Source organism: Myiozetetes cayanensis, unplaced genomic scaffold (genome assembly GCF_022539395.1).
Source record: "Myiozetetes cayanensis isolate MyiCay16 unplaced genomic scaffold, myiCay2020 scf6-25, whole genome shotgun sequence".
NCBI lineage: Eukaryota > Metazoa > Chordata > Aves > Passeriformes > Tyrannidae > Myiozetetes > Myiozetetes cayanensis.
Genome location: NW_026087853.1, coordinates 41,272,930 through 41,300,295, shown reverse-complemented (window position 1 = coordinate 41,300,295; position 27,366 = coordinate 41,272,930). Strand labels below are relative to the sequence as shown.

At 36.2% G+C, this 27,366-nt stretch overlaps 1 protein-coding gene across 9 annotated transcripts in view; it reads right to left on the bottom strand.

The window, feature by feature from the left end:
• LRRC4C (leucine rich repeat containing 4C) overlaps positions 1 to 27,366 on the bottom strand; it is a 498,507-nt gene that overhangs the window by 220,947 nt on the left and 250,194 nt on the right. The window contains exon 1 of one of the 9 annotated variants that reach the window (XM_050337120.1): positions 2,954 to 2,969. The exons of the other annotated variants lie outside the window; for them this stretch is intronic. The gene's annotated coding sequence lies outside the window, so the exon portion shown is untranslated. Of the gene's footprint in view, positions 1 to 2,953; positions 2,970 to 27,366 lie in introns of those variants that run through there. 9 annotated transcript variants of the gene reach the window in all.

The following is a 27,366-nucleotide window of genomic DNA, read 5'->3' as shown; positions in this document are numbered from 1 at the left end:
ACAAACGTTAATGGAAACATGATAATGTCTTAAGAAGATTCAAAACAAAAAATCTTATGATAAAAAGTAGAAACGTCATCATCATGGCTAGGCTTCGCAAACAAAGATTGAGAAGGGTTCTACATGTAATAAAACATGTAATAAATTACATGTTAGAAACATGTCATAATTAATAAAATTCAAAAACTGCTAACATATGAATGCCAACCATCCAGCAGAATGTTCCTACAAAACAAAAATTGAAACTATACTGATTTTCTGGCATGAGTTCATTTTTATAATGACCACTGTAAACAAATAGGATTCATTTAATATAAAAGCACTTTAGCAACCTAAATTTATATCGGACTTTAAGACAGACTTATATTCCTCATAGAAAAAAACCTTTCAACCTTCCTATAATAAAGATGTCCATATAAGCTCATGTTCATAGGACTACAGACATGGTTTCATGTGTAAAAGTTTGCATTACATTGACAGACAAGCCTGTAAGATCTTGGTCACTTCTAACAGCTGAAAAGCAGAAGCAGCTTCTCTTTTCACAATGGCAGAGACTCTGAAGCAGAATCAAAAAGGTGTGAGAATGGAATATTATTAACTCACCAAATACTGCCATATGATTGTATTTAAAGTTACACTTTGACATAGAAAAACTTGAGTCAATATTATGTTGATACATAGCTTGGAAAGGTCAAACAAGATCTGACAACTCAGTGGTACCTGTTTGGCACCTCCAAATTGTACGTTGGAAGTGCAACATCATTCTTTTTAAATTCCAGAAGCCAAGCACAGCTGACTGGCTGCTTTGTGATAGCACTCAAAAGAGTATCAACAGGAATGAACGAATTTCTCATGCACAGTTTTGCACTGTGGTTTGCCTTCTGATGTCTCTTCCCCAACTACTTGAAACAGCCCACAGTGTTCTATGCATTACAGCAAGAAGTTGACGTGCCCAAGAAAGGACTGATGGAATGAATATTTAATAAAATAGACCAGTATCTGGAATTAAATTGGGAATTTCTTCTAATGCATTAATGATATAGGAAGAGCTGAGACTCCAGCAATGCCCTGCCTTCCTGAGTTCTGAATAGTGTGCTGGAGGGATATTACTGGTAAAACACTGCAAAGAAGGTAAGGAAGAAGAGTGACCACTCGAAAATACCCATGAGAGAGTTTGTTATCCATACCTGGGGCAGTTATGACAATTACTGGTTTTCCACATCTTTTTTCTGTTTGTTTGTTCATTTTTTCTGGGGGGGAGGAGGGGGATGGGACAGGGGCATAGGTGTATGTTAACTGTTAGCAGGGGAAGGGCTGATCATCCAATGAAGAACATATAGAAAGATGACTAACTATGATTAAGAAACCTACTGGGCAAATGAGGCAGAAACATGTCAACATAGCTACTTCAGTCAGAAATGCTTTTGGGCACAAAACTAAGAGAATATATAGGCCCCCATCCACACTTACAGTTCAGGGGAAGGAGCAAAAGGAGGGGGACGACAGGCAAACTTCATCTGAAACATGCTCTTAACGTTTATTGTCCTTATTACAGTGACATGTTCTCAACAATTACCAAATAACCACAGACCTCTAGGGTCAAAATGTTTGAGCCTCTCTTCTATCACAGCCTCAATGGCTGGTTCATAAATAGTATGAAGAGGGAAGAGCACCACCCACTGAACTACATATGCTACTAAAACATAAAGTTTAGTTCTCTTTAAAGTTTCCCAATCCAGTGGGGTTTGGTGTTTTTGTACAAGCTATGAATACATAATTTATTCTGTTCCAAAACACACATGAAAGTTTATCTTGTTCAGGTCAGACAATTAAGTCCACATCATCTTCTTTATAAACCTTTTGCTTCCTGGTTGTGTCCTAAATCTTCCTGCATTTAGTTAACCATTCTTCCATGGATGAAAATTCAGATACCATGGATACTGGTATAACTTTTATTGAGCTTTAGAAGTCAATATGATAACTTTAAACTTCTCAGAAATATGCATCTGAAGCATAATTCAAGTGGTTGGGCTTGTCCAGCCATGAGTTTATAACAGAGGGTTAAAGCTCAGACTTGCAAACAAAGTTCTCAATATATTGAAAGGATAGACAAGTGAAACTGAAGATACCTACAGCATACTCCACTTTCATAACTGTTCAATTGAATAAGCCATGGAAATGAAGCATAAAACAAAGACATTTTTATGGTTTTGTTCTCTTTTTTTTTCTTTCTTTTTTTTTTTTTTGGCAGAAAGTAGAGCAAATGTCACTGAAGTCCTTGTTTCTTCTTTGTATATCTTTGAATCAGTCCTCTCTGAAAGTGGTGACCAAGCACATAATTAACATAGTGTTCATGAGGAGTACTCAGTACTGTATGTTTAGGGACTCATGGAGTCCTGGCAGCTGTTTGTTACAAGCTTAGGGGAAAATATTTCTGGATGGATTCCAAAAGCAGAGCTAAAGCATTTTTTAAATTTTTTTTTTTTTTTTTCTCCATGCATTAGAGCCAGCACATTAGAAGGAAGAGCATTACACTGTGACAAGCAGGTCATGGCTGGATGAGAGCCTGAAGAGTTTTTCATCCTCCTAATAAACTCCATTGTTAATTTCCCAAAACTCTGTCTTCTTCAACCACTTATTTCTTTTCCTGGTACTATTTCAAAGTTGAGAAGGAAGGGTATGATAAGAAATTTTGAAGAAACACGACATGTGTAGTGTTGAAAATGAAAGACAAGGAAAAGTTATCCATTTTGCAACCTTATCATTCATCTGTTATAGTACTCTGGAAATCAGAAGGCAAATACGCAAAACAGAAGTCTTATGTTTCATCCTTGTCAACCCTACTGCAAACCTCTGTTTATAAAAATATCAATTCATTTTTACTATAACTTTAGTTTTTCTATGTTACTTTCCTCTGACTCCTGAAGAATCTAAAATATTTAAGGAATCCTACCTCTAAGAATCAGGTTAGCTCTTGGGACAAACAAGTCATCTTTTTTCTTGGATGAACGAGTAGCAGAATGTACATCTGAAAAAAAGATATGTACATCCTCTTTGAACAAGCAGCGTTACGTATGAAGTAGATATCAAAATAAAATCACCATTATTAATTTAAAATGCAGTTAAGAAGAGTAATTGCTGAAAAGTCTCAGGACTGAGCATATAGAGACTGAAGAGGACATTTTAGGCCTCCTTAATTCAAGAGTAACACTAGTATTGACTTCATGGAACCAAGATTACTTCAGGTTTGAGCTGTCAGACTAAAATAAAAAGATCTCTACTTCTCTCTGGAGGGATTCAGTTTTCTGTCACTCCACCTCAGTTTTGACACAGAGCAGGTGCATAACTGGCTAGGACCTTTTAGAAACCCACTAGGTTACAGGAAAGAGCTGTGACAAAACAAAAAGCCTACAGCCATGCAAGACGTGAAAGGTAAAACTACAGAGGTAAAATAGAGGAGAAAAGGACTGTCAAGCAGCTTAAAGATTCAAGAGAAAAAAACATGGATGTGATAAAAAGTATAAAAAATCTAAGCAGAAAAACAGAACTGGAACCTGGCAATACAGGAACATCACAGATCACCTGATTTCAAAGAGCAGTAGCAGCTGACCCTTTTTCATCCCCAAGTGTCTCATCAAGAGTGATGAAGCATATTAGTGGTTAGCCTAGTTTATCCCTAGTCCTAGTTAATTTCTTTGTGTCTCAGTCAATAAATTACTGCTTTTTACTTTTAAATGGAGCATATCCTGCTTGCTGTCTCTTTGTGTATAGCAGAAGTAATCCAGACTGGTTCAGAGAGTGTGACATTACCTCCAACGGACCTTTTCCTGCTCTCTTGTCACAAATTATACCACTCTCTTCATGGCATGCCTCATGTGGCAACCATTTTAATCACTCAGCATAATTCCATTCCAATTTTTATAGTAACTGCACAGTATTTGATGAAAATTTTAGCATAATTTTTGCATATTAATTAAGTTGTATAAATACCTACATAAAATTTCATTATTTGATCCAACACCAGCTCAATGGTGCCACACCAAATGTACAAGAATAACAATGTAAAAATCTAAGACATTTGTCTACTACTGCTTTGTTTATTTTCTTTTTGGCTTTTGAAATTACTAGAGAAACACTGTAGGAAAGGAAGAACAAAGATGGATGTTTGCTTTTACTCTAAAACATATAATCGAATAATGATTTTTAAAAGTGTGAGTCTGTATTTTGCAAGCTGTTCTTCACTTTCACTGAAACTAACACAAGACATTATGTAAACTCACATATGAATCACTTACTTGGACAAAGCATGTATTTAAATGGTCAGTAATTCTCTTCAACTGTCAGAAGCCAAAAGTGTACAATTTTCTTCTGTATAATACCTTTTAAATTGTGAGAATGTCATCATGCTCTTTAAAGGGAAGAAGAGAAAGGGCTGGAGAGTACCACATAATTCCAGTGCTATATCCCAGCACTCAGATGGATTGCTGCCAACTGTAAACATACTTAATTCATGTATTGTTATAAGAGAAGATGAAGGCCAGTTGATAGATACATTATAGGGTACCATACAAATGTTGGTAGCGTTTTATAGTGCTGTCATATTCAGAAAAGCGATAACAGAAAATACGACATTTAATACAATTGCTCCCTTCCTATCTTCAGAGGAATATCTCAACCACTTTTAACAGTAATTTTCCGATTCTCTGAACTTTGCATAGCAAATATCACTAGTGGAGAGTAAAGTGTGTTGTACCAAGTTTCCTCTCCTGAAATCATCCACACTATTGTCAACTAAGTTATGAAGGCAGTTCTGTGAGCAGAACAGTGGAATAGGCGCTTGCAGGGAACAGTGAACATCAGGAAAACATAATCTGATAACTCCAACTGATGAAACATTAGTACTTCTACAATACCTAGAACAGAAATAAGAACTGCACAATGATTCCTAAATTTTGAACACTCATTTAAAACTTCAATCAAAATATATGAAACTTTTTAAACAATATTTCACAGAGATTCTAGCTAACTATAAACTACCTTTTTTTTTTTTTATTCCCAACTTCAAATTATAACCTAAATTAACAATGTATAGGAATGTTCACAAGAAATTAACCAATTTTACAAATGACAGAAATACAGCCAATTCATCTGTGTACCTCTTGGTCACCATTTAAAAACAATACACAGAAAAAGCAAACTGTGCTGGTTTTGGCTGGGGTAGAGTTAATTTTCTTCACAGTGCCTGTGTTTGGGATTTGTGGTGAACACTGGGTTGACAATATAGAGATGCTTTTGTTATTGCTGAGTGGCATTCGCACAGCGTCAAGGCCTTTTCTGCTTCTCACCTCACCACACCACGGCAAGGAGGTGTGCATAAGAAGGTGGGAGGGGACACAGCTGAGACAACTGACTCCAATGGATCATAGGGATATTCCAGATCACATGGTTTCATGCTTAGCATATAAATCTGAGGAAAGAAGGAAGTGGGGTTGGCGTTCGAAGTGATGATGTTTGTCATCCCAGTAACCGTTCTGTGTGATGGGGCCCTGCTTTCCTGGAGAACACCCGAACCTTGGCTGAACACCTGCCTGCCCATGGGAATCAGTGACTTAATTCCTTGTTTTCCTCTGCTTGTGCAGATGGCTTTAACTTTATCTATCAAACTGTCTTTATCTCAACCCACAAGTTTTTTCACCTTTACTCTTCCAACTCTTTCCCCTATCCACCAGGGAGGAGTGAGCAAGCAGCTGTATGGGGCTTAGTTGCCAGCTGGGGTTAAAGCACAACACAATCAATCTAAAAACCCAAAACAACAGCAACAATAAAAACCCAACCAAGAAAACCCCAAAACAAAAACAAAGAAGCCCTAAAGAATTGCCATTGCCTGCTGTTAATGACCACTCACCACAACTAAAAGCACTCATACTTCTAAATGAATTTATTTAAGGAATGCACAGTTTTATGCTGGAGACTTCAGATTTTATTAAACATAACAAGAGAAAAATCAGCAGTACCCCTGATTATATGATGTAATGTCACAGAAATCACAAGTATAACAAGTATTATGAAGTACTTAGTACTTTCACAGACCAGTACACCTGAGGATGAACTGAAAAGTCCCTCCAGCAATTTTTACTGAAACCAGTAATTCTTTTTTTTTGGCCTATGTAAATCATTTGTCCTTCATAAAAAACTGTAAGTTTACTTCCTTTCTGTAAGGATCCAACTCTAATTTTGCTCTAGGAACAATAATTATGTTGTACGATGGGTGACCCGGACTGTACTCTAATGGACGCTAATGGATAGCCTCTCTTTAATAGGGAAACCAAAATACTCCATCATTCAAAGGATGACGTAGTCTCTTAGTTGCCTCTCTCATGTAATACTGGCAAAAAATGCTCCATAAGAAAATTTCTGTACTCCACAGGGATTTTGTTCATTTGTTTGTTTGTTTGTTTGTGTTTGGTCTTTGTTTTTTGGGTTTTTGTTGTTGTTGAGTGATTTAGATGTACATATTCTAGAGAAAGAGCATTCAACCAAACAAAAAAGCTTTATCTTGACATGAATTTAGATTATCAAAGTTCAATAAAATAATTTGAACTTTTTGGCAGATCAACACTTTTTAGGATCAGGATCAAATATCCTGCTAAAGAAGACTAGAAATATATTCATGAATGTGAACAAAGGAATTCTTTGAAGAACACCATGACCAAGTTTCTGTGAGCATAAGCAACCTGATGCTTTCCCAATAACACAATCATTAAATTAATCCAGGATTACTTTTAATTTAATGCTTTTAACATGAGAATTGCAGTACTTTCTCTTGGCCACATAAACACTTAAAGATGAGAGCATATACAGATTTTCTTGTCTACCTTCCAAGCTAACAATTATATCAATTGCAATAAGCAAAACCATACCATGTATGTTCAGAATTTTGTGTTTCTTTCTTTAACTCGTATTCTCAGAAATGCAGTGATGGTGGGCTACTCCCTTCAATCTGCAAAGTGGAGTTTAATTTCAATGCAAACTTGCAAAACGTCTCATCAGGCATATATGATTCCTAACTTTGATTATCATTTTAATAATCACCATCTCCCTGTATAAATTAGTGTGCCAACAGCAGGATAAAGCAGCAGTTAGCTATACTAAAAAGTTTATCCAGTATTTCGAAATCTGTTTCATCATCCTGTTTGCAGCTCATCCACATATACCATCTGATGGTAATCCACTAACATTAACGAATGTAAATATCTTACAGGCTTTAATTTTTTCTGTTGACCTTTCTCTGTTCTTTCTATGAAATAACTTTGCATACATTGTATACTCTCTTCCATTTATGTTCTCCTTTCTTTCTTCCCTTCATATTTCACAAATTTGTTTTTCAGTTTGAATGGAGTGTCTTTTCTAGCCTTCTTTAGCAGAGCTCAAATACTGTCCAACCTGAGCATGAGTTCAGTATCTCTCACAACCTGGGGAAGGTGACAGTCTAACACTACACAGTGACAGACAATTGTCTCTTACCAAAACTGCATCTCTTGCTTAATAACATAACAACAAAAAACATCTTCGGGAAGAAATATTAAAACAGTTTGCATCAAAATAAGATTTAGTAGCAGCAAAGTGACTTTTCTTTCATGAACAATGTGCAACTAAAATAAATACTTTCATTATTATAATAGTTATTCTCTCAATAGTTTTGTTTTCACAGATACTACTCACCACAAAATACTTTCAGAAACCAGCTAAGCTTGACAAATTGTCTCTCATATTATCTGCTTTAAAATCAATCAAATACCTTGCCAAAAAAAAAATATATATTTTTTTTAATAGAATATAGTTAGGGGTGAGAAAGAAAAAGGACAGCAAGCTACATGCATGATACATGCAGCTCAGTGACAAACAGAGTTCTTATTGGCATCATCCAATTAAAAATATTCACTTGGAAGCAAACACCGATAAAAGGCTGCAGGACATCAACTGTGCCAAACTATTCATACATTGCATTTGACATGATACCAGTTTGACATATGATTGGCAACAGGAAGGGAAAAGAAGGAAAAAGGAAAAGAGAGAAAGAGGGAAAGAAAGAAGTAACTTATTTTTATGAAGGTCAACTATTTTAATGAAAAGACATGCAATGATGATTAGGGAGGGAATTTGAAACTGTACCAGAAAAGCCAATGAAGAAATGTGGTTAATAAAGACTGTTTGACATGCTAGAAAAAAAGTAAAACCACAAATTCAATGTCTGACTTAAATTTTTTTTATCCAGTTAATCTCAGAATTTCTCAGTTCAGATCAAGTGCAAAGAAGTACTGAGACTTAAGAGATTGAACCCAAACTCCATTTCAATCCAAGGCAGAACTTCTACTGAGAACATATTTCTGTCAAGTTTAAATATTCTGGAAGACCTTAATTAAACTTTTTTTTTACTTCAGAGAATTCACAGTCTGTTTTTTTACACACACATACACCAAAAATACTCTTCTAAAGTATGTCTTGAAAAATATAACTATAGAACTTTAAAATGTTTCAGTGTTTCCGTAAGTAGGAAGGAAGAGTGCTCAAGATCAAAATCAAATCAAGTTGTTAAAAGTCTTATTTTTGAGTAGACACTTTAACTTCCAGATTAAATGCTCTGCACAACATGAATGTACCCTTTATCTCATTATGTACCTAAATTCACGAAAACATTAGACGTTGCTGGGGATTAACCACTTCTGTTCAGTTGTGACATCAATTAAATTAGACTGGTTGGGGCAACAGTTTCTTTGCTTGAGGTTAAAATGGCAGCAAAACATCTATTCTAAATATAACTGGCAACACTAATACAAGTAGAGACCCCTTATATTCAGTGGTTTTTTTCTGTTAGTATGTAAAACCAGTAAATGCAAAAGAAGACATTCAAGTACTAATGAAAAACACATGGTATAATATTTGTTTGTGACAGAAGTGATACTTTAATTAATTAATCTCCTCTTACTCACTATTACCAGTTTGACACGTCTGTAAAATGACACAGGCTTTGATGAAAAATCATACTCTTAGAAGTGAAATAGCATAATAATTAATCTAGATAGGAAAAAGTCTCTTCAGTCTGTAAATATTCACCTAAGGATCCCATCTTCACAATGAAAACAGTTTTATAGATACCTAAACTTATATATACAATTATCCTAAACACATCGCTGTACTTCAGTATGAACCTAGACTTTTTATTTTAAAGCAAAAGAGGCTGAAGTGTGGCTTTGGTCAAACAATTGTAAAAGCCTCTATGGCTGTCTATTTACACTTTTCACCCTAACAGTCTCCTTGCTACAGCTTTCTTCCCCACAAGAGAAGTGATATAAATAACAATCCTCCTCTGTCAGTGCAAAGTACTCCATGAAAGCATCTGGTGTGCTTAAACTCAAAACCACACCAACTACATTGAACTACTTCTGACATTACTGAATAATCTGTCCTATGGTCCAAGAGATGAGAGGACTGAGTCCTTAGAAATACACTGTAAAGCAAGAACACTTAAAACATCACTGTCAGTTTCTGCAGCAACCCCTTGACCATCATCTATTTGTCATTATGAACCATAACTTTTGTTGGCTATTACATACCATATGATAACCACATATAGCAAAACAACAAAAACCATGCTAGATTTTACAATCAAATATATAGTTTACATATTCACTTATTTATGTTATCTAAAAACCAATATTTATTGATTAATCATACAATTTTACATTAAACTATTTAAAATAATTAACAATAATATTGATATTAGCTAATTAAGATAATTAATATTAATTGATATAACTTATAATATTTATAGATATTATATTTTTATATTCATATTCACTTACATCAGTAAAGTATCTGAAACAATACTAATAGACAAAAATGACTCCTCACCTTTCGCAAAATGTCAAGCAACTCTGAAAACAACAGGAGGGCATTAGCAAAAAAATTACCTATAAAGCTTGTAAAGCAAACAGAAATAAAGTGAAAAAAAATTGCAGATACCCTTTATTTAAAACTAACTATTTACACATGATGGAGAGATCCATAGATTCATAGAATCCTGAGTTGGAAGGGAACCACAAGAATCATTGAGTCCAAACCTTAGCCCTGAACAGGGCAACCCCAAGAATCACACCATGTGCCTGAGGGCATTGTCCAAACACTTCTTGAACTCTGTCAGGCTTGGTGCTGTGACCACGTTCCTGGGGAGCCTGTTCCAGTGCCCAACCACTCTTTGGCTAAAGAACTTTTTCCTAATATCCAACCTAAACTTCCCCTGACACAGTTTCATGACGTTCACTCAGGTCCTATCACCAGTCACCACAGAGAAGACATCAGTGCCTGCTCCCCCTCTTCTCACTAGGAAGTTGTAGACTGCAATGAGGTGTCTTCCCTCAGTCTCCTCCAGGCTGAACAGACCAAATTACCTCAAGCTCCTTATATGGTTTCCCCTTCAGGTCTTTCTACCATAATTCACCATGTTACCAGATTATCTCTGATGCATAAAGCAAGAACATCAATCAGTTGACACCACATCACCTACTGTTAATACTTCTTTGCATAGCTCTTTCCCTTCAAAACTCTTTTGGCATTATGCAATATGTTTGATTACTAATTGAGGGATACAGCTCTGCAAGTGAATGTCATGCAACAAATCCTGATAGTATAAGTTCTCTATTTCAGGTACAATAAAAATAATATATTAGACATTGTGTGCAGGAAAAAAGTTTCATTCTTCAGGGTGATGTGTTGTAGTTGTCCTAAGGTTTGATATGCAATAATGCAGTTACCAAAGCAAGTACACAAATGCACATTATGATTTTCATACTGGTAAACTTCAACAAAGTGCAATAATGCCACATGACACAACACTTCATTTTAGTCCCACTTAAAACAAATGTATTAATTAATTACAATATATTATAAGAACAGGTAAAATAACATCAGCCAAGTGTAAAATCACTACAGTCAATATGCAAAAATTATTTCCAGCAGCCTGAAAAAATATCTGTTATCTCATGAATATATAGTGCATACAGATATAAAATTTAGCATCGTTATATACCAATGTAACATGTATCTTCAGTATATAGAGAAAATTATAATGCAAGAGAGCTAGCCAGGAGTGAGTTATAAGTCTCTTGATAAATGAAGATTAATGTCACGGAGCTAAGTTAACATGTATTATAATGATATAAAAACAACAATAGTTCTTAACTGCTATGGTGTCTTTTACCTGTGGAGCTCAGAGCACTTTACAAGCACTAATTGAAACAACATCCCTGCAAGGTGGATACATTTTATTTTCTGGGTTCTACAAATTGGAAAATGAAGGCACAGATAATTAAAAGAGCTTGCCCCAGGTCAGAGAGTGAGCCATCAACTAAACCAGAAATACAACTTTCAACTTGAAGTTCCCAGTTTTAATTCTTCTTCTTTAATCCTATAAGCATAACAGTAATACTAATTAATACTTCTAACAAAACACAGTACTTCTGTCATTGAAACCAATATCAATACTGCTGATTTCATTGGTGGAAGTTCAACTGTATCACTAAACAATTCCAGAACTATGCTAACATCAACACATAAGATGGACAATCTCCAGATGGCCCCAGAAAATCTGTAAAGAGGTAGACTCAATCTCCTTTTCCAGTACTGCAATCTATGCCAGTGCTCAGGACCCTCACACTGCAAAAAGTATTTCTGATATTCTAAGGCCACTTTCTGTGTTCCAATTTGTGCCCATTGCCTCTGATCTTGTCACTGTGCACCTGAAAAGAGCATGGCTTTGTCTTCTTTACACCCCCCCCCCCTTCAGGTATTTATAAACATTAATAAGTATCCCTCCTAAGCCTTGTGCTCCAGGCTAAACAGTCCCAACTCTCTTGGCCTTGGTTCATTTTAGCCATTTGTTTTTCTGGGGAAATGAATGTGTGAATAATATGAAGCTCAAAACTGAAGCTCAGAATTTTTTCTGTTAATTACAAAGGCAGAGGATTAGACCCCAAATCTGAGGAAGAAGGAATTAGGTATAAAATATATTTTAGCAATAATTAAATGTCCAAACAATTCTAATTATCTGAATGTCAGCTATTTAGATAATATCAAAATGACTCTGACAATTTCCACTAATCATTAAATTATCACTTCTTCCAATATTTTATATGATAGCAGAACAGCTGTCTACCACATTTTAAACAGAAGATTTATCCTGTTTGGAATACGGAATGAGTTATTATTATTTTACAGACACTCTGAAAAAATGATCATAGAAACATTTAGTTCAAAGACTTTTAATATTTTACTAATACAAAATTGTTTCTATCTCTTCTCAATTATATTTTCTCCACATGTGTTCACTCCAAAAATGTTAGACGTCCTGTTAAAAACATAAATAAAATAAGAATATTTTCAATAATATTAAAAAGGAAGCCTTATGTGATTTTTGTTGGAGTCATCCTTTATTTATCTTGAGAAACAAAACTAATTATTCATACAACCCAGCTGCTGCCTTGAAGCACACTCATTAATATACCAGTAAACATAGGGTACTTCTGATTTTTTTCCTGATTAAAATATTTTAAGAGTAATTAAGAGGAAAAACTATCAGAAATGTCTTACAGGAAAGGATGAATGCAGCATTAAGGAAATTCAGGAGACAGGGGGAGACAAAAGCACCTCCATCTACAGAATATTTTCCCATGGTATAATATTGCATTATTTCATCTTGATTATTCCAATCAGTTCTGATTATTTCAACTCCTACATGTCAAGCATGAGCAATCCAGAGTATAATTGGAATAGCACACAACTTAAAGCAGGAGACAGGAGTGAAAACACCCACCAACCTATTTCTCTGCTACAAGGAAAAGCATTTACTCTACTGGAAAACACAGAAGTGCCTGTAAACAGATATGCCCATTAAATCAGTTAGTCAGCAAGGTCCCTTTTGAAAGAGCAACATGGAAAACATCTTCTCAGGTTTTACTTAACTTTCTGTTCAAAGGGTGGATGTTGAGCCTCAGGGATCAGCTGGTGACATGAAAATCTATCTTCCAAATCACTCGGGTGTTTTTCAGTAATGAGTTCCCACTTCCCTATCCCTGAAAGGCATGGCAAATAGAGTCATAGATCAAAGCAGCACGTAGCTGAGTGAGTACAGCTGTGGAAGCTAAAATGGCAAGGGCTGCTGTGTGGTAATGAAAAGGGCCATCACTAAGGATTTACTCTAGAATTCAAAACTGTCACTTTCAATTTGAAACAAGGGATCCATTAGCTTAGTGCACTTTTTATTGTTATTGATTTGCAATCCTTTACATTCTTTTAATTTCAAACTGTCATTAAATGCATAACTGTTTTTTACTTCACAGAATAAGTCTTGATGATTTTGCTTTCAAATAATTATTCTCAAACCACATTTTCTTCTTGCATCAGCTTCTTAATGAGTTTCATTAATATAGGTTTCCATCTACCTTAATTATAGTTTTGGCAGATTTGCTTTTAGCCACGTCTCACCTTACTACAGTAGCATTTTGTCACATCCTCTGATTAAGTCAGAGTGGCCCTGAACAATTATTTCTCTTCCTAAAGTAGTGTGTGGGGGGGCTAAAGTGCATGGACACATTTATTCATACTTAGTAAAAAAACCCAAACAATCTGCCATTCTCTCATCTAACTTAAGTGGCAAAGAAATTATCTACCTTTCCCCTTGGTAATGGAGGAACTATTCAAAACAATACAACTAGAAGTGGCAAAAGAATTTTGAAAAAGAATTGCAAGCCTCAAATATCCAAACTATGTCAATAATCTGAGCCAAATATCACACTGAATTATATTTACACAGCATACAGGTGTAACACTGATATCTGATCGACACCTTTGCCTCAGTGCACTCAGCTCATAAAGCAATGAGTATTTTTATCCCAGTCCACAGAATCACAGAATATGCTGAGTTGGAAGAGACCAACCCTTAGCCCTGCTGTGGAGGTAGCAGGGAGCTTTGCTGAGGACAGATTTACACCCCTCAAGGGGAAGGAGGTGAGTTTTTGGTTGTGTGATGATGAAGCCTCCGGTCTGCATAAGACAGAGGGGCTGAAAACCCACCACCAGATACAAGCTGGGATCTGAGCCAGATAAGAAGTAGACTATATGGAGACAGGATAGTGTTCTTTATCATGCCAATTGTCCTTCCTTACACCACTCCTTCCCCCATGCCCCAAAGAATGTCACATGTACATGGGATATTCACATTCACTCTCACATGTAGCCTGAGGGTAACTCATCCCTTCTGATGGGGCATAACTGGCTCAATTATGCTGTGTCATAAACCATCAAAGACCCACAGAGCACCCTCAGATTCATTTCTGAGGCCTTCCACCAGAGGATTGAAAGTTTTCCCCCAGGGAAAGTACCTGGGGGTTCCCACTTGAACCTGAGTGTATATTAACCCATCAGACGTTGTGTTTGGTGGGCTTCCCCCACTCACAACAGAACAAGACTGCAACCATAACTTCGATCAGTGGAATAAACCTAAAATTACAACAATCAAGTCTCATCACAGGATCCACAGGTGGTGATATCTTTCTATTCTTGTCCTTTCTTTCTCTTTCTTTCTTTGTTTTCCCTTATCCTTTCCTAATTGATATCTTTATGCTTTCATATTGCTATATTACAATAGATAACAACCAAAATGGATACATACCTCCTTTCCATTGCAACTAAATTGTTCTAAAATAAACCCTACATATATATATATTTGCAAACACTGATCATTCAGTGTTGTTTCACTCTAATGCATCCTAAGGGATCTATTAACAAGAACCTGGGTTACCTTCACCCTCTGGGACAGGTCGTAACAGCCTCGTATCTCCACAATCTTTCATTGCTATTTTCACCTTCACTAGCTTGAATAACTCTTCTACTTCATCATGGGATGGAGTAGAGAATTAGATAGTTACTTACTGACACAAAAGACACTACTTTAATGTAAAAAGTACATCATTTTATGAGGCAGTATGTGTTGCTTTTCACAATTTGGTTAAATTGAATTTAAGTAATTACAGTGTTTTCTAAGACTGCCACACCTGTTGCAAATAGATATTATTCCTATTCAATCTAACACTTTCTATTGTACATAAAAACTGTACTTGTGCATCAGTCTCACTGGTATTAAACATGGTAAAAGTTTATACATCTTTGATGTATAATCCATCAGTTTAAACAGATATTATGATTCTGTCTTGGGGTTCTTGCATTTTTGCAATATATTAAATTATTCCATTTTTTAGAGCACTAGCAGAAAATATGGACATTTTAGAGAGAATGGTGATTCACTAATCTTAATAATAGTAGAATAATATAATATAATTACAGAATCGGTAATGCTGGAAGAGACCATAGTGGGTCACCTGGTCCAACCTCCCTGATCAGGCAGGATCATCATAGAGTACAATGCACTGGATCTCATTCAGACAGATCCTGAATATCTGCAATGAGGAAAACATCTCTGGGTAATCTGTTCCAGTGCGTGGCTGCCTGCACAGTAAAGAAGTTCTTCATCAAGTTTAGATGGAACTTGCTGTGCATTAGTTTCTGTCCATTGCCTGTTGTCCTGTTGCTTGGCACCACCAAGAAGGGCCTTTCTCCATCCTCTTGACAACCTTCATTCAGATACTTATAAACAGTGATGACGTCCCTTATCAGTTTTCTCTTCTTGAGGCTGAACAGGTCCACTTCCCTCAGACTTTCCTACAGTCCCTTAATCAACTTTGTTGCACTCCACTGGACCCACCCATGAGCTCCATGTCTCTCTGGTACTGAGGAGCCCAGAACTGGACACAGCACTCCAGATGTGGCCTCACCATGGTTGATTAGAGGAGCAGGATCATCTTCCTCAACTTACTGTCAGTGCTCTTCCTAATGCACCTCAGGGTACTATTTGGCTTCTTGGCCATGAGGACACACTGTTGGCTCATAGACAGCTTGTTGGCACCAGAACTCCCAGGTCTTTATCCACAGAGCTGCTTTCCAGCACGTCAGCCCCTGGCCTGTACTGGTGTCTGTGGTTATTCTTCCCCAGGAGTAGGACCCTGCACTTGCCCTTGCTGAATTTCAGATGGTCCCTCACTACCCACCTCTCTAACCTATCAAGGTCCTTCTGAATGGCAGCATAGCCCTCTGGGGCATCAGCCACTCCTTACAGTTTTGTGTCAACAGAGAATTGGCTGAGGAGGTAGCTGCCCCTTCATCCAAGTCATTGTAAATAATTTAAACAAGACTGGATGCAGTATCGAACCCTGGGGGACAACACCAGTGACAGACCTCCAACTAGATGCTGTGCAGCTGATTATGACTCTCTGGGATCTCCCATTCAGCCAGTTCTCAATCCACCTTATCATCCACACTCCCTGAGTTTGTCTATGGGTATGTTGTGAGAGACAGTGTCAAAAGCCTTGCTGAAGCTGAGGTAGACAATATCCACTGCTCTCCCCTCATCCACCATGGTAGTTATTTCTTCATAGAAGTCAATCAAGTTGGTCAAACATGATATAGCTTTAGTGAATCAATTTAGCTTTAGTGAATCAGTGCTGGCTACTCCTGATCACCTTCTTGTCATCCAGGTGGTTAGAGATGGCCTCCAGAATGAGGTGCTTCATAATATGGCCCAGTAATTAAGGTGAGGCTGACTGGCCAGTAGTTCCCTGGGTCCTCCTTCTTGCCTTTTTTGAAGACTTTTTCTTTCTTTTAGTCCTCAGACACCTCTCCTGATCACCATGACCTTTCAAAGCTGATTGTGAGTGGCCTCACCATGATGTCCACCAGCTCTGTCAGCCCTTGTGGATGCATTGAATCAGGGCCTATTAATTTGCTGATGTCAAGTTTGCCTAGGTGTTCTCTAACCAAATCCTCCTTGACCAAAGGAAAGTCTTTCTTCCAACATTCCTTCACGCTGGTCTTCTGTATCAGAGATTCCCAAGGACTGGTCTTGTCAGTGAAGACCGATGCAAAGAAGGTGTTCAGTAACTCTGCCTTCTCTGCATCTTCTGTTACCAGGCCCTCCCCTCCATTTAGCAGTGGGTCCACATTATCCTTAATTATTCTTTTGTTACTGATGTATTTGAAGCAGCCCTTCTTGCTGCTGTTGACTTAATTCCAGGTGCACCTTGGCCTTCCTTGTCTCATTTCTACTTACTCTGACAATCTCTCTGTACTCATTCAAAGTGGCCTGACCTTGTTTCCATCTCCTGTGTATTTCCTGCTCACACTTGAGTAATGACCAGAGTTCTTTATTAATCTATGCAGGTCTCTTGCCCCCTTTGCACAATTTCTTGCTCATTAGGATACATTGTTCTTGAGCCTGGAGGAAGCGATCCTTGAATATCAATCAACTCACTTGGACCCTCTTCCCTGCACAACTTGTTTGTATGGGATTCTTCCCAGAAGATCCCTGAAGAAGGGAAATTTAGATTTCCTGAAGTCCATGGCTGTAATCTTACTTGCTGCCCTGCTTCCTCCTCACCCTATACTGAAGTCCACAATTCTATGTTCTCTATAGCCAAGGCTGCTCTCAGCTTTCATAATATTATGTTTCCTTGACTTGTAAATATATTTTATAATACAGTGATACATGCATCTATTTCCTTTAAATCTAAACTAACAGACAAGAAGCCCAAAGCATTTTGAGATAGTGTAGCCCTTTCTGTGAGGGATCATCAGAATATGGTGCCTGCAGCACCAGCTTTTAATTTGTCATTGCCTAACATCCACAGTTAAACAGAACAGTTTGGTTTTTCTTCCTAAGTTCTCTTGTACTGTTACCACAGCTGAAAGTACTTGGATACAGAAATTCCTGTCAAAAACCCCAAAATACTTCATTTTCAGATAACTCAGTTGATTCGCAAATTCTGGACTCCATGTACTTCCAAGACACAATGTTTATGTTGATAACATAGATGCAACATAAAACTTTAAAATTACCTTAAAGCTGGTGCTGACCACAAAAAAAAAAAAAAAAAATCTAGTTTAGACAGAATTTCTGGATTCCTGACCCTGAACAGTAATGCCATAAAATTTCCCATCCCTGGAAGTGTTCAAAGTCAGGTTGGACGGGGCTTTGATCCACATGCTCTGGTTGGAGATGCCCCTGCCCATTACAGGGCCAGGAGGGTTGGGCCACATGATCTTTAAAGGTCCTCTCAAACCCAAACCATTCTAATTCTAGGGTTCCATGAAACTCATTGTAATACACCTTCAGATTTAAATGTTTCACTGTAGTCCCATCTTTTGCCTAACTTAGACACTTAACTGCAACATGAATGTTCAGTTTTGTTTTATAATCCACGAGATACTTCAGCAGAACCTCTCAAAAAGCAATTTTATAAAATTAATTCTCCCAAAGAAAAGTAACATTAAATGTTCCCCTAAAAAAAAGGGAACAGTTATTCTTCTAAAGACTATATGATTTTGCAAAAAAAGAAAAAAAAGTCAAATGAGTAACATTTTCCTGCTGTAATATAACTCATTACTCTATAGTATACTTTTTATTTTCTAGTTGTAACCAACTTCCAGTGATTTTTAGGACTTGGGATAACTGCATTATTTCAATTTCTCTACAAGCAATGAAAATTAACTCTCTATAAACTGTAGCCAATTTCAAATCTTCAGACCTTAACGAAAGACCCTCTCATTATGTTTACTTTCTTCATGCTCTCTCTCACTTCAGTGTCACCTGTATTTTCACATGAGGAACTACATTTGGGTATAGATATTTTAATGACAGCAGATCAAACACAATCAGCCACGGAAGTTTTCTTTGTATTTGTTCTCTAGTAAACTAGGATAATTGAGGTAGACAATCTTTCATGAAAATATTCCAATTAGGAGTTAAATGAGGACCGCTGAATTTTTGCACAGTTTTCTCATATGATTCATTTGATAAATTATTTTTTCTGTCTTTCATTTTCAGTACTTCCTTTAAACTGATCTAAACCCCAAACAAAAGGAATCCTAGATTAAAAACAATCATTAGGAATGCAAATTTTATAAACAACGAAGTCAATGAGGTGAAATGCATTATACAAAGAATTATTTTACAAAAATATGCATATTAGCCTCTGATTTCCTAAAAAGCATACAAAGATTAAAATTTAGAAAAAAATCCTGTCTCAAAGCATTTCCTGGCTTTCTTCAAATCTGGAAATTGAATTCACTGATGTCAAAAATTACAAAGGTACAATAAAGCAAGCAAGATGCCTCAATTTCTCCTGAATTTACTTTTTTCTCTCTTGAGTATTAGTTTAAAACCCCAGACACAGAAAATTTTTTGTATCTCACTTTATCAGGAAACTGAAGATGAATACAGCGACAAAGCTGGTAAAAATCTCAGGCCTCAGTGTTTCAATTCAAATCTATTAGAGTTTTAAAAAAATAAGTAAGTATTAAATCAGTAATTTATGCCTATATATAATCAAGATTGGAGCCCCTGGTGGTCTAGTGGTAAAGGCGCCGCGCTATCACCGCGGAGACCCGGGTTCGATTCCCGGTCAGGGCCACTCCCGGGCAGGTGGGGCTCGTTAGCCCTTAAAGGCAACCCATCTACGTCCTAAGGACCTCGCTGCCACCGTCCAAGCTCGCTTGGCCCCGGCAGATGAACCTTAGGATTAAAGGGTGGGCTCAGTTCCGCGCACACTGTGTCTCACCTAAAAAATCCAATGCGCAGGCTGGAAGGTGGAAAGACCTTCCCCAGATCTTCGCTCGCGAAGACTGGCCATTATTATAATCAAGATTTTAAGCTACCTTTTCCTTTCTATGACAACAGTGTTTTAAAGCGCATTCCAGAGCATAATACCTAGTTACAAGAAGTTACCTGGCTATGTAAAATGGTACAGTTCGGCAACTCATTTCCATTCACTGCTTATCAAATATCACTGATGATTCTCTGTAATGGTTTCCAGTGCACACATTTTCTTCTGAATCTCCTCACACTTCCTGCCCTTAATATTACAAACACATTTCCCAGACATACATTCTCTGCAAATTACTAAATGATACTCAGCAAATCTACTAACTGCCTTCCAAAATACTCTAGGAAATTAAAAATATGCTTTCAAATCCCTCAAATACTTGGGTAGTCTTGGACTTACACAACATTAAGTTCAGCACAGATTGGAGACATGGAATCCTTCCCCTCAAAATATGAGAGACTTGGTTATCTGAATTTTTGATTCTATAGTCAGGGCAACACTATGAAACACTTTCAAATATGTAGGCCAGAAACCAAAACTCATACAGGCCCATTAGAGAGCTTAATTTTATGAAACATAATAGTTTCTGCACTTTAGAGAACCACTTTTTGTGCCCCAGACTTTTCTACTACACAGATAACAGCCACATTTTCCTAGCAGATGGCGTAAAATTAAGTTAAACTTACACCACTTGTTTTCAACTTGTGTTTAAATACAAGTTCCTACTTGCTCCTAGTGCCCAGGATACTGTGCATTTCACTTTATTTAGACTTGATACTGTGAAGCAGTTGACATCAGATGCTTAGGTGTACAGAAAAGATTTTTAGAAAGCATGTCAACAGTTGACATGCCTGCTTTCCACAGAAATTTTACATATTTCTAAATACCATCAGTACCTAAACAGATTTTATAGTATAGCTATAGTCAACTGCACTATATTCCCTTTTGGTAGATGACCTGTTCTGTGTGCATAAGTGTGCTTTCATGGAGTGTATTTGATGATTGTGAATCTGATTTCCTCAGTTGCAATTATTTGTCCTTCCAGCCAACACTAGAATTCATTCATGCAGTCTTACCTGAATTCACTGGAATTCACAGCTCATTACAGTTTTTTTTAAAAAAAGCCTGTTTTGGGGCTAGAAGCAGGTAAAACAAGAAATATGTTTAATGGCTGTATGTAGCAAGTGAGCTCTAGACACCACTGACAAATATTCTTTTCATCATTCAGGAAATGTGCACTACAAGGATATTGTTTGCTGCAGAAAAGAGTAACGCAGAACTAATATAGACATACAAAACAACTATTTTGGCAGTTGCTTATGTTTTCTTGCTCCTTACTAAATGAAGAATTTCTACAACACCAACAAACCAAGCAGATTTCACTTCCTTTGACTTCCCTTTCTGGTAATAATTCTAGCACCAGAAGGGAATTTTTTCTTTATGACACTGTAACTCTTGTGCTGACAAACACAGAGAAGGCAGCAAGCACAGGCTCTAAGTCAAATTCACAGCTCACTTGCCTGCTTTAAAAAGATGTATTAGTTTAGTCAGAACTTAGGACTCTAGGAAAGACTGCATGTTAGGTGTAAGAAGGGCACTGGCTTAATATGTTCAGCTTAATTTCTCACATGTCTGTTCAGTTACCTCAATACTGTACAAACTTCTTCCTTAGGTACTGATTTGATAGAGAAAATTCTTTTAAAAAGCAGCAATGCTAGTGAGATGGACTCTCAACAGCTATTACAGCCTGCTTTTATGTGGTTTTCACATAAAAGAGGCTGGAATGTATTTTAGGATCAGAAAGCTTTGCTGTATACCTAATTACTGTTCCTTGCTTGGCCTAGATTGTCCTTAAAAGTATATTTTCTATAACTACATTCAAAGCATTTTTAACTAAATCAAGTAATTAGGTCTTGTCTACTTTCTTTAATGCATGTGTCCTGTATATTATTTTGTTTCAGTTTCAGGAAGCTGTTTAGAAGTCTCCTTAATTTTTCTAATTTAAAATGTAAACAGAATGTGCATGTGTTTCTCTCATTACACAGTGTACAATTAAATTATAAGTAAAATCATGTGACCTTAATATTTAACCAAGAGTCATGCTTTTACCTCATCCTCTGCACCAGTTTTTTCAGCCTCCCAGAATATATTTGTCACCCTTATGTGACATGGATACTTTATTTCAAGCATTTAAAGAAATATACTAGACACATGAACATATATGAGTAGTAACTGGCTCTAGGTAAAGATATTGCCATAAATTTCTGGTTAGTGACAGACAAAAGTTCCATTTAAATAATAATCTTGGTTTCAGGAAAAGTTTTTCATGTTTAGATTATTGTTAAAAATAATTAACAGTGATTAAGTTTTACAGTAACTTAAACCATCCCTCAACTTGGGGAACTACAGCATGCCATACAAGGTAAAGTGTGCTGTTTACAGAAGTGGGATACCCATATAAACACACATTAAGAGATAGAAGGCTAAATCATACTATTTCACCTGTTTCAGCTGAGCTTTCTAAATACCATTTTCTGGGAAGATAATAGATGTGTCATCAGCACAACCAGTACTTCTTGCTCTATTTCAATTCTTTGTGCAATTTAGGAATTTATTTCTAAAACTCCACTGCTTTCATGCAAAAAACCCCACCTCTGAAATTCAAAATTTCTGATGTATCCATTCAACCTTACATGACAAATGAAAAATCTTCATGTGGGAAAAACTGAAATCCATTTAATTTATGTTTAATTTCATAACTTGGCTACTGAACAAAGAATTAAATTCTGTGAATGAATTATCTGCCTAGCTCAACATGTTACTGAGACAAAAGGTGACCAAATGTAAAGCATTTCTCAATTGGGTGCAGTGAAACTGTGCCAACAGTTGAATAACATACTATAAAATACTGTAGCATAAAAGAGAGAATTTGGGGGTAGGGAGGAATGTCATTTCAGTTGAGCTGAATAAACCAGAATTAATTTTTTTTTCTAGAGCAGATAATAGCTACCTGATAATAAATAATCAACTTTCATAATAAGTAATCAAAATGAACAAGCAAGTAGTTTGCTGCTTGATGGCAAACAAAGCAGGTTTATATTCTAGCTAGGTTAACCCTTTAGGATCTTTCAAGCTTACAAGTACTGTAAGTATTTGTAAGAAAAGCTAGTCCAAATTTTGAATAATAAACTAACAGACTAACAAATTAAATGATTGTTGTTACCTTTTGAAAATAACTCCTTGAGGAAAAGAACTGAAAAATAAAAAGACATTTTTTGTTGATTCCAGCCAAATTTATCAGTCTTTGAAGTATTGTATCTGTAACTTCAGCAAAGGTTCAAGTCAAGAAAATATAGCTGGACCTCATGATTGTGAAAAAAACTTTTTGTATGCAAACTTGATATCAGGTTGGGCTGCAAATAGATGGCCTGAAAAGACAGCAAAGATACCTCAGAGAGAAGATGTTTTCTCCATTCATCTCAATGGAGTTGTTCACATTAACAATCATCTCTAAAACATAAGAGTCAGTTTTAATAAGTTACTTGAGAAATATGATGTGCAAGTCACAAGCTTATCTTCACACTTCACTGCTACTAGGAATAAGAACCTTGCAGAATTCACTGAAGCTCGTTTGCATGTAAAGTATTGCATTATCTGCAACTTCAAATGGTGAGGGTTGTAAAGGCAGCCTGCCTTGAGTTGAATAAATTTTGTATAGAAAAGTACTGAGGAAACATAACTGAGTTCAGCTCTATTTCAGTAGTGCTTCAGAGTGTTTCTGAGAGCAGATTAACTATTTTAAGAGACTTGCCCAGTCTGGCTTACAAAAACCACTATATCCACACAGACTCTGGCATACTGTCTAAGCAGGTATATTTTTCTGATGTGATAAGGATATTGGTTGTTATTGAAATATCAACCTTTCCAATGTGATCTCTCTCTTAATTATTTTTGGCCCTCAGAGTCCCTAAACCTTTTAATTCAATCACCAAGAAATGAAATATAAGCATCATTATAGCTTATAAATTTATTGTCAAATCAGACCAATGCATATATTTTAGTTCTTTTCATTTGATCACATAGGTCATCTTTATCTGCAGATGTTCGATATGCCAAATAAAAGAGATTTATTTTTCTGTTTGGAAAATTATTAATTTATACATTCGAAAATCAAGTAAAATTAAGATCAAATCAATAGGAAGCTTCAAAAGCATATAGAAGACTCTCAGTCGAGTTAGTTAACCAAGGTTTTTCAGTGGGGATTTTTTGTGAATACGGCTGTGAAGAATTGTTGAGGAATACTCAGAATACAGTCCTCCACAGAACAGAGTACAAGCAAGGAGTAAGCTAACAAAAACCCTGAAGATAATCTAAATGCCACACAAAGACAGCCTTGTTTCTTTACAATGACATAAATTACCTGTCTTTGGTAAAGTGAAGAAATTGTGTTTCCCATTTCAGACTTGGTAAAGTCAAAGTAAAACTCACTTTTTTTGTCAGTTTTCACTTTAAGTCATCTTGAATTTCTGTGGTTTTTTAAAAGTTAGTTAATAGCTGATCAAGAGGCTTTCAAGAAGTTCTTTACTAGGACAATCAAGCAGGACCTAAACTCCTACATAGTTTTTAAATTCCTGAGCATTTATAAGATAAAGTTGGTATGTTTTAACATAAGCTATCAGGCCTGTTTGAAAGTCTAGGAAGGAGAAACATCTTCTGAAGAAACAGCTAAACCAGGAAAGCTCTCTGACAGCATAGCTGGGGAGCACACCTGAAGACTTCTATGATTTCTAAAAGACTTTTTCCTTTTATTTTTGAAAGTGAAATAGTTTATTAGACTCAGAAAATAAGGCTGTGAGGGAGAAAAAAATCACCTAATGCCCTCCAGGAAGTGCGGAACCTTGGTTCAACAACCTTTTCAGATCAACCTAAGTTTTAGACCTCTAGCTCTTTGTTTAAAACATTTAAAATGTACTCATGTGTTTGAGATTGTGATGTTAGGAAGACAAGATGAACACTAGAATGCTTCTTAAATAAATGCAGGCCTTCCTGTAGAAAAATTAATGAACAAAACCAAAGCCACTCAGGACAGTTGTTTCAAGAATCATCCTCTTGGATTCTGCATTTACCTGTTTACTGAAGTCTTCCTCAATTTTTATCTCCCATACACCTCTGAACAGGAGCCTTATTGAATCTGCCAAACTGGGGAAGCAGTCAGTTATCCTGGCTGACAACAATCAGAACAGTGTGTGCAGATGGCACAGAACATGCTGCAATGAACGAAAGCTTAGCTCTATCGCTAGGCTAAACAGATATTTTACTCTTCCTGTTTGTATGCTCTTCCCCTGAAATTTGGATTCCAATGTTAAATTAGTGCATTTAAAAAATTCTATCAAATAATCAGGCATTGAAGGAAAACAGGGGAAAAGGTCTGAAAAGTCTGTGGAAGTTTACTTTCTTCCAGTAAACATGTTGTTTTTCTCCTAAACCATTAAAGGTCATTTTCCAGCTGTAAAGAAAACTTTTCAGAGTAGAAAGGAAATTACCATCCTCTAGGCTTTTTGCTAGTCAGAGTAAAGCCTAGAAATATACAGTTTCATAGCTCACTGATCCTAACAGTGAAGTTATCATCTCTGAAACACCATCAACAGAAATAGACATCAAAAACTGAATAAATAAATAAATACGATAATATATCCTGGGTTTTCTTGGTGAGTGTATATTTCTCTTTAAAAAATGAGGGGGCGATTATCTCTGAGGACTTCTGTTTTGGTAGCCAGAAGAAAAGTCAAGACATTCTGATATACTGTTATTAAGTAAAGCAGAACAGCAGTACAAAAAGGAAATATTCAGGGTGTCTTGGCGGTCTGCAGCCTCTGAACACTGATCCCTTAAACCAGTTCATCCTGATGTGCTGTCACTCTATACAAGTTTTATTAAAAAAATGCTTTGAGACTCCTTTCTTAAAATTCACACTGGTACAGAAAGACTATCTAATATATCATTTGTCTTTCATTCAAATGACAATTAATTACATATCATGACCAAATTTACCAATAATTTTGTAGAAAGCAGATTGTTTGAAAAAGGACATCATTAGTAATGCTGGCAGGTCCTAGTGTTTCAGCACGTATTTTGTTATGCTGGGTTTCTCTTTAAAGCACTACTCAAGAACTAATCCATTTTTCAAAATGTTAATTTGCATGCTTTTCTCAGTAACCAGATTCTAATGTTACACATGTCAAAAGAAGAAAGAATAAAAGCCCACCAAAAAACCCCAAACACCACCACCCCCCAAACCAAACAGCCAAACAACCAAAGCAAACCACAAAACTTCAAAATACTCTCCAAATACTTCAAAATACTTAGAGATTCAGAAAACAAGGGAATAGAGGTTTTTAGGATCTGATTCAGGGTTTTAAATGCTCCAAATAGTGAGAATGTTCAATTGTGCTGATTCAGTTGAGCACAGATTGCAAACAGCTTCTACATGCTCAAATAAAATCTAAAGAGGAAAATATTATCTTATGCCAGGAAAGAGTTCTTCATTTAAGCAGTTTAATATGGCTTTTTCTGACATGTTTAATTACTGAAATATTTTGCCACTGTATCCCTAGAATCAACAATGTTTTTTGCATAAATTATCACACAGAACATAGTTTGTAGTAGCTTATTTTTCAGCAGTGACTTAATTCCTATTACTCTAAGTAAGCTTCATTAAACTAATTGACTTAGATGGAACCACTCACAGTAGTTAAGGTTTGCAGAATTGCAAGAATTAGCTATACTGGAAGAGTTGAGTATTTCTGCCTATAATGAATAAACCTAGTGAGTTATTTGATTCATGATGTATCAAACCAATAAATTAGCTGAAAAGCTATAATTGGCATACCTTTTATAATGACAGTTCATACATATAAAGAATATCAAGACTTATATTTTCTGAACTTCGCTGAAAAAAGTAGTAAGTGTATTCATGACACTTCCATTTTCTCATCTAAACCCACCAACAAAACAAATATATTTCTACCCAGAGACACTACAAGGAAGAAGGATGGCCTTGTGCTTGTGGTGCAGTCACAAAACTCTTCCGCATCTATACTTCAGACTACTCATGCAATCTTAGGCAAGTGGCTTCTTTATAGGGGCCTCAGTTTCCTCAGATCTTGTCCATGCACAATCTGTAATTTGCTTCTGCAAGAATTTTGCTGGGTTTGCATGGTTGAACACTACAGAACAACATCAATATAATACAGCTGCTCAATATACATACTCTAAATACACAACTGGGTTTTTAAAAGGTTTAAGAAGCTAGTGGTTATAAGGTAATAAATAATAAATAATTATAAATAATAAAATAAAAGAAATATACAGTCATTAAGGCCTCCCTACTCAAGTTTTGTCTCAGTTATTTGTGGGTAAACAGACTTAACAATGTTTTCCTAAATTATCATTTCATTATGAGGATAAATTTACTAACATTTGGAAGACACATTCCAGTATGAAGTAGGAAAAAAAACCACAGCCCCTTCCAAGATAAGAAGCCAGCTTCTCTGAATAGACTGTCTTCAGAGTTTAATTTAATTTACCATAAATCCAGGCT